Raw genomic sequence first — 8,362 nt, 5'->3', positions numbered from 1 at the left:
AGACTTTGAATTCTACATTGTTTTTTAATATATAGGTTCCTTAATAAATGTGTCCTTTCAGATTGCATTCCATACCAAAACAGTTTAAGATTCCTTTTTTACTAGGTCCTTATAGTATATTTCTTTGGAATAAAATGACAATGTTGTCTAATTTTAAAAGTTTTATAACAATTATGCTATGTAAAGGCCTTTCTAAGGTGAAGATTTAATGCAATGATGTCAAACTAACTTTCATTTATATGAATTACATGTATTATTACACTTGTAATTTTGTAATCAACTTTTTAATAATTGTTTTTCATTTCTTGCATCTGAAGAATGAAAAATCTGGAATAATTCACAGATTTTCATTTCATCCTTTGCAATTGCCATGTTAATCTCTGTATTGGTGTAAATTGGGTACATGTGCTGCTGAAGCATGTAATGTCCTCTAAGTTTAGGTAGTTAATGATGCAATATTTATACAGGATTATATCCTCGGGTGCCTGTTTGTAACAAGGAAACCTTATTGTTCCTAACAATGCTACTGATCTTATTTCCCTAAAATTCTGTGTATAATGGAAAATAATTATATTGTTCAGTGGATTGCTCACATTTGTAATTTTTTGTCAATGACTATTTTAAATCTTTTTCATTTTAGTTTAATCATACTTTGAAGCCTTTTTAGCTAGGTCCAAAGGGGATGGCTTTTTCAAGTACTTATTTATTCAACTGAGTTTCCTCTGTGTAGCTAACGGATTCAAAGTAAGCCTTGCTTAAGAGCTACTTCTAAACTTCTGCAGTTGAAATTTTCCCAAATACGGTCTCATTGGCACAAATGTCTACCTGACACCTTACCCTTCTTCCATGAAGGATCAGACCAACCAGAATATCTTACCCTGATCGTATAAATTGTCTTAGTTGAACAAAATAAATCTTAGTTCCAAGGGATCATAGAAAAATGAATATTTCAGACAGAACTTTTCAGACTAGAAGGTTTTTATCAAAATATAATTGTTTATTGTACCTTCCATTTCAAAAGTAGCTAAAGCCAAGAAGGTGAAAAAATTGTTCATATGCATGATTACCTAATGTACTGGCCTGATTACCATCCAACCAGGCAGGAATTTACACCACTGATTTTCTATCACCAAATATATTCCATAGCTCCAGGAGAAGTCCATATGTTTCTCCTGGTTATTAAGCCTTAAATTAGTAGTGTTTTAATCACAGCGTTTCCTCTTACCTCTAAGCTGTACATACCCGAATGGTAAAGCTTTAGTTCTAATTCTACCAAACAATGAGGTAGAGGTAATGGAATAATACTCTAAAACAGTTGCCTTTGATTCCCTAACCACAACAGAACAATGCAAAATATTTTCTTATAGATAATTATATATTTTATATTTATATGTGTTGATTTTATATTTCACACAGTGGATCTTACTAGAATTAATTGATAATTTGACAAGTGAATTTATATTATTCCAATAAATAGATTGGAATATAAATAATCAGGATTAGAATATATATTAGAATATAAAAAGTATCAATGCAATGTTTTCGGTATAAACTTGTGATACTTTCTACGGGTTTTTGGTCTTCTGAATTCACATGGTAAAAAAAACAATGTTGTTTTCCTCTAATCTATAAGGGATTTTACTCTGCTGCTCTGTTTATTGTTTTAACTTGCTGGTCCCAAATTGTTTTTCTCCATATTTCTGAAGCATTCCTACCGATTATACTCAAATTTTGCTGATATGATGTCTAAAAGGTATTATTCTTCTACACTATCCATGGGTCCTAGGATCCCAGGTCCCAGTTATCCGCATCATCAGATAACTAGGGCAAAAGTTCCCACCTATGCTGATGCAACATGACAAGAGAAAGTAATTGAAGACGCATCTCAATTCCTCATTTTTTGTATTTCAGGGCCCCAATTCCTTGAAATGCAGGAATTAGCAGTGAGCAATTGGGAAATGCAAGGCAACTTAAAATGCAAGATGAAATCACAAAATGTGAAAGTACAGTAATTCAAACTTTCAATTTTCAGATGACCATGCCATATGAGTGAAAAAGACCACAAATGTCATAAGATTATTTGTAATACCCTTCTCCTAATGATTAATAAATGATTTCAGTCCAGTATCAGCAGGCTAAAAAATAGTTCCTGAACGATAGATCCATAATTGGTCTACCAATGCTAGGAATACTTGACATAGAGGTGAAATATAATTCAAAAAACATTAATTGAGAAGATCCTTAGTGCTTCAAAACACTGGTACTTCAGTAAACTTGGCTCTGTAGTATAAAAATGTTGTCATTCTCAAACAAATGATAACCTACATTTAATCTGCTGAAAGTATATTCCTTTTCAAAAAAACTTTTAAAAATCACCTTTGCAAAAATAACACTTTACAAGTGATGATATTTAGTGAGGTTACTAGTCTTTCAAGTGTAGGGAGCAAGTTTCAATAGAGTTGATTTATTCACCCAGCACTAATGCCAAACAGGTTCAACCATTCATTAAAGTTTAGGAATAGTACCCCCCCACATCATTTGTGTTTTTCAGTAGGTTCCTTCGAAAATTTGTTAAATAGATCAGCCTCCAATATTTCAAACCAAAACATTAGCTAATAAAGTAAATTTCATCACATAAGTACATTTTAATAAGTCATGAATAGTTGCCTTATCATATGGTGTTTTATGTTTTCCCTATATGTCTAACATACTAAGAAATATGACTTTAAGTCTTGAATATGGGTACTCATCAGAGATTTGACAAACATATAATCTGTCTTCTATTTCTATCATATTCCTCTACAGTAGTAAATTTTAGATTTCTTCTTTTGCCAATACTTATAGGTAGTTGAAAATATTATCCCATGTAAAATAAAAAATCACACACTACTGTACAAAACCATTTATAAAAACTGGTATTTAGGAATACATTCTAAGCCATTTTTAAACTTTCTTGTTGACTATAGATTAATCTTCCAAATGGAGGACAATGAAATCATGTCTAGGTGCTTCATTTTTCCAGTCTTGCAAATTGTTACTTCAGATGAATGAATTATGGAAATATAAGCTGACATCAGTTCAAGTATATGCAGAATTGAAACTCCAGGGAATGTATATAAACCTTTCAAAGTACTAACAGACAGTTTAACAGAATGACTATCAGGAAATTGAATTAATAATAATAATAGTAAAGGAATAATAATAAAGCCATAGAATGAATGAAGAATGGAGCAAGGGGCAAGTACAGCTAGAATACATAATATATACATGTGAGAAAGGAAATGGTAAATCAGAAATAAATCCTGTAGAAGGGGTTGGTTGAGAATGATAGAAGGAGTGACTCTGATCCCGGAACATTGGACAATTAGATGGACATTTTTGTAACACACTTTCACATTTTTTTTTGAAATTCAGTGAAAAAACACAACAAAAAACAAAAACACACAAAAAGCACAACCAAACAGCAATCTCTATAGAGTACGATTATGACCTCTCAAAATTTTAAATAGTTAATGAAGGACAATCTTGGGAAAAGCCTACAAAGCTGTTCGAAGTGAGCAATTTGGGGTAGAGGAGAATTTTTAACAGATTTAAATAGATTGTTTAAGGTTATAAATCACCTACATCTGCTGCAAATATTTTCTTCTGCGAGTTCTCTTGGTCTGAACTGGATATTCCAGTCCTGAGACACAATTGATAGCTTGTGAAGATAGAATAGAAGAAACAAGATCAAGAACCCATTACTCCATTGGAGAGGAAACAGTCTTCTACGTTTTCTCTCATTTCTATTGACTACTTTTATTCATAAGTTTAAGTCAAGTGATTTGAATTAAATATTTCCTTCTTTGTTCTGGCAAAGTAATTGGTCAAAATAATTCACTAAATATTATTAGCCATTTTTTTCTATCATGCTCTTTTCTTGTCCAAGCGAGTCCATTAATCTTCCCCCTTGCATTTGGTTGCCACGGAAACCCAGCATCAATGTTAATGAGGACAATCTCTAATGTAAAACTTTGTCTCCAAAATACCAGTCCAAGAAGCTGTGATCACAAATATTTAGCTATACATTTTTCTTTTTTCTTTTACCTTAAAAGTCTTCTTGTGTCTAAAGTGCCCTCAAAAATAAATAGTCTACCAATTTTTGGATCAATCACTTATAACCTCAAAGATATTTTGCTAACAAGATGTTTAGAGGAAACCGAAGAATACTGCACTTTTATTTTCTCTCTTAAGACTCTCCTTAGATACCATATCAGGAACAGTGAAGTTATTCTTTGCAAAATTATTTCAATAGATTATTTTTTTCTCTTCATCTTGCATTTGCTCAACAAGATGTATGGAGAAGAATAGAGTTGAATCACCCATACCATGGATGACAGTGTCTTTTACAAAAAGACAATGCTCCTATGACCTATTTCTCTGTCTTCCACTTAGCTCTTGCCTGATTTCCAACTAATCACAGATTCTTAGCTTCAAGTCTAATGAAGGTGAAGGACTATAAGGCCTCCCCCATTGCTACATTGTAGGGCTAGATCTCCGGCAGGAGGTAAGTGTGAACAACGCACTCAAGGAACACACGTTGGGAGAAGAGGCTTAAGCAGGTCTGGTTTATTTCTGCACAAGGGTTGGGATTTTATAGCCCCAGCTTTCCCAACGTCCTGAGTCCTTCTCAGCCAGTTACTTAGCAGGGAGTTGATGATGGGCACTGCTTGGTGTCAGGCACTGATTGGTCCCCCGGGGGCATGTAGGGAGCATGGACAGCTCATGGCTGTGAAGCTAGGCAGACGTGCCTGTGGGTGCGTCTCTATGAGCAGGAAGTGTACTTCAACTGCTACTCTAGCTGACTCAACCAGATCTGACCGGCTCTACCCACAAATTTCCCCTTTTCTTTTAAAAGGACCGTCATTATGGTGACCCGTCATTGGAGGCATTTTTGCCAGGAGTGCTAGCCTTGAATAATTCCTAGGAGAGTAAGCCCTACAAGTTCACGGCCTCCCCAGATGACCAGAGAGAATGGCGAAAACCATTGTTGTAACTTTTTAAGCACATCTTCTAAAAAGGAGACAGTGGGAATAAGCTGAATGGTGGTCTGGTTTAGGTGGGTAACATCATGCAGCAGGTTTTGGTTGAAGTTTAAGTACTTAAGGGACTTAGGGCCTTTGATGTAGTTACTAAGTTCAGTGAAATTTGGTGCGGGAGTGGAAAGCTGAGAGACAGAAGTAGTCATAGCATTACATAGTCCTCCTTGTTGTAATCAAAGAAACGTAATCTGTTCTTGGAGCAAGTCTATTTGTTGTTGGAGCACAAGGAAGGATCCCTTAAGATGATTGGCAACTTGTAAATGTTATAATTCTATGGATGACAGTTGAGGAATGAGCTGGTTTATCTGTTGCACGGTGGACACGCTTTGGGACAGCAATATAGCGGCAGTGGTAGCTGAAGCCACTCTAGCGATGATTGCCACCCGATTGCAAGGATCAATCCTACTGCTCTTTTAGTGCGCGGATGAATCAGTTGAACCTGGGAAATTGAACCTTGTTACAAATAGGCAACCAAGGATATATGCCTGTCTTAAGATTGCATCATTAATTACTTAAGTTTACAGTATACTACATGCTTCAGCAGCAGGTCTACCCGAATTACAATACAGAGATTTACATGGCTCTTGCACAAAGATCATATGAAAATTTGTGAAGTATTCCATATTTTTCATTCTTCAGATGCAAGAAATGAAAAACAGTTATTCAAAAGTTGATTACAAATATACAACTGTAATAATATATGTAATTCATAGAAATAAAAGTTAGTTTGACATCAGTGTATTCAATCTTCACCGTTTTAGAAAGGCCTTTACATAGCATAACCTTTATAAAACTTTTGAAGTAAGATAACATTGTCATTTTATCCCAAAGAAATAAAATTCTATAAGGACCTAGGAATTAAAAGAATCTTAAAATGTTTCTATATGGAATGCAATCTGAAAGGACACATTTATTAATGAACGTATGTATTATAAAACAATGTCGAATTCAAAGTATTATATCTAGGAGCGAATGAAATAGATTATGGACATTATACAAACAGAATACTAAATATTTTAAAATATACTTTTTCAGACAAGCACCAGAAATATCTTTAGTTTCTGTACTACTCATTTCAACAGATAAGTTAAAATTATTTCTGATTTAAGAAATCACAAACTCTATAGAAATCGTTAGATGTATACAAACAACTCGAATATATTTTGACATAAAAGTCAGGCAATTCACTTGGAAGAATACCATGGAATACATGAATTTTTAAAGTAATGTATTGCTGTTGCTTTGTATTGTGAAAATATTTTCTATGGACACATAGGATGGACTGGCAATTTTGAAATTTAAGAAACTTAACAGATCCATTAGGACTTAGGAGAACAATTTGTACAGCTTTCCACAAATTCAAAGAGGTAGTGATACATACTTATCTTTTTGGCAATATCAAATTCAGTTTCTTCCACATTGTGCTTCAGACCTGGCTTGATATAATGGTTCAACAGAAGGAGATCCAGCGTATCGGTGCTACATCTATTCCCAGCAGCAAGATGCATGGGGGTCAAGAGGCCTTTAACTTGGCCATTGGTATCTGCATCATGATGAAATAAAGAAGCCACTCTGTTATTATTCCATGTATAAGTACTGTGCAGGGATGTCCAGCCATTTGCAGTTATTGCATGAATATCTGCCTTGAGCCACCAACTCATGTACAATATCTAAGTGTCCACTGTAGGCTTCTCGATGAAGAGGGGTATACTCATCGTCATCCCTAGTAATCACATGAGGGGCCTTTTTGGAAAGTAGTCTCTCCACTGTAGTAAGGCGATTATTTTCAGCAGAACAAAGAAGAAATTTGCTTGGATACTATTTCATTTTTTTCTTGCAATTGATACCATTTATCACTTTTTCATCTTGTTCCTCAACTTCATCAGAATTGCCTAACCAGAGACTTTGAGTGCCAGTGATAATGAGCTGTCCATGTATTTCCCCAATAGTTCACATTGGATGAAATGGTCAGAAAATTCTGGTGAATTTTCTGAATCTGTTTTTTTCACTATTATTTATTTTCTCTTTTTTCATTTTTACTATTCTAAATTATTCTAACTGGAGAGTAGGGACTTGGTAGAGAGCAGAGGAAAGATTTTCCTCCGTATTTAAAGGTACAGACTGAAAATGAGGGCCAGTGTTGTCTTCATGTGCAGCTTATTCTAAGAATGAGAAAACAGGAAATAATGTCTTCTATGTAAATGAATTTGGATATGGCAAAGAAGAAAGTGAAATGATGCAACCAAAAATATAAAAGCAAAATAAATTAGGATAATTATGGAGCAATCATATTACCTATGAGAACCATGAAAGGGAGTGAGGAAGAGAGAGACAGATGTGCAATGATCTAGCTAGCCACAAAATCCATCCCTCTCATCAAATTATAGAGCAAATAAATTTATATTTTTAAAGAGATGGAAATAGAATTTAAGATCAGATGTCTCCATTGTTTTTAATTATATTCTTATTATCTTAAATACTTGTACAAGGGAATTTTCATTCAACATATCAGTTTTTTTAAGTAAAATGGATCTTTATATAACTTTTCCACACCCTTCCAAACCTCACCCCACTTTAATTTTTTCTAGTTTCATACTATCTGCATTGAATATTATACCTTCACTCTCTTCCTCCATAACTCTCTTTATTCCTTCCTTTTGACTTCCACTCATATATTCCAAGTGATAGTTTCCTGGTATTCATTTTGTTGGAGTAAAGTTCAATTTTATAAGAAATTACACCTTTGAAATACTCCTCTGCAAATAGCATGGTTTGGTTAATATTTTTGTGTAAACTTGTATAAATTTCTAGCTTCCAAATATGGCTCTGACTTAGTTCCATTAATATATTTTTAGATCTATCCATTTCGTTGCAAATAATGTAACAATCTTCAAAATGGATGGGTTCAATCCAATTGTGTATATGTGCCACACTTTCTCTAATCATCACTCTGCCAAAGGGCATCTGGGCTGTTTCCGTAACTTGGCTGCAGTGAATAGTGCAGCAGTGAACATGGTTGTGAAAGTGATTTTACTGTTACATTTTGTAATAATTCATCACTTCCCTTGTGGGAGCAATCCTCTATCCAGTTTTCCAGAATAAGAACATCCCTCCCTTCATCTTCATCACAATGTATTGCAAGTCCTCAAAAACACACTTACCCTTACAGGTCTCAATAAGTTAAAACACCACTGTGCCCATATTCTTTCAAAATATTTTTTCATAATTGTACATATAATTTAGTGAGAACCTTCTATATACTTTCCTAATGTGGGAATGAG

General features: G+C 34.2%; 1 pseudogene; it reads right to left on the bottom strand.

Moving 5' to 3' along the window:
- Positions 1-321: 321 nt before the first annotated feature.
- LOC138808661 (U6 spliceosomal RNA) lies at positions 322-420 on the bottom strand (annotated as a pseudogene).
- Positions 421-8,362: the final 7,942 nt, after the last annotated feature.

The sequence above is a fragment of the Dipodomys merriami genome, unplaced genomic scaffold (assembly GCF_024711535.1).
Source record: "Dipodomys merriami isolate MVZ:Mamm:240054 unplaced genomic scaffold, mDipMer1.0.p SCAF_465, whole genome shotgun sequence".
NCBI lineage: Eukaryota > Metazoa > Chordata > Mammalia > Rodentia > Heteromyidae > Dipodomys > Dipodomys merriami.
This window is presented reverse-complemented; position numbering and strand designations above follow the sequence as displayed.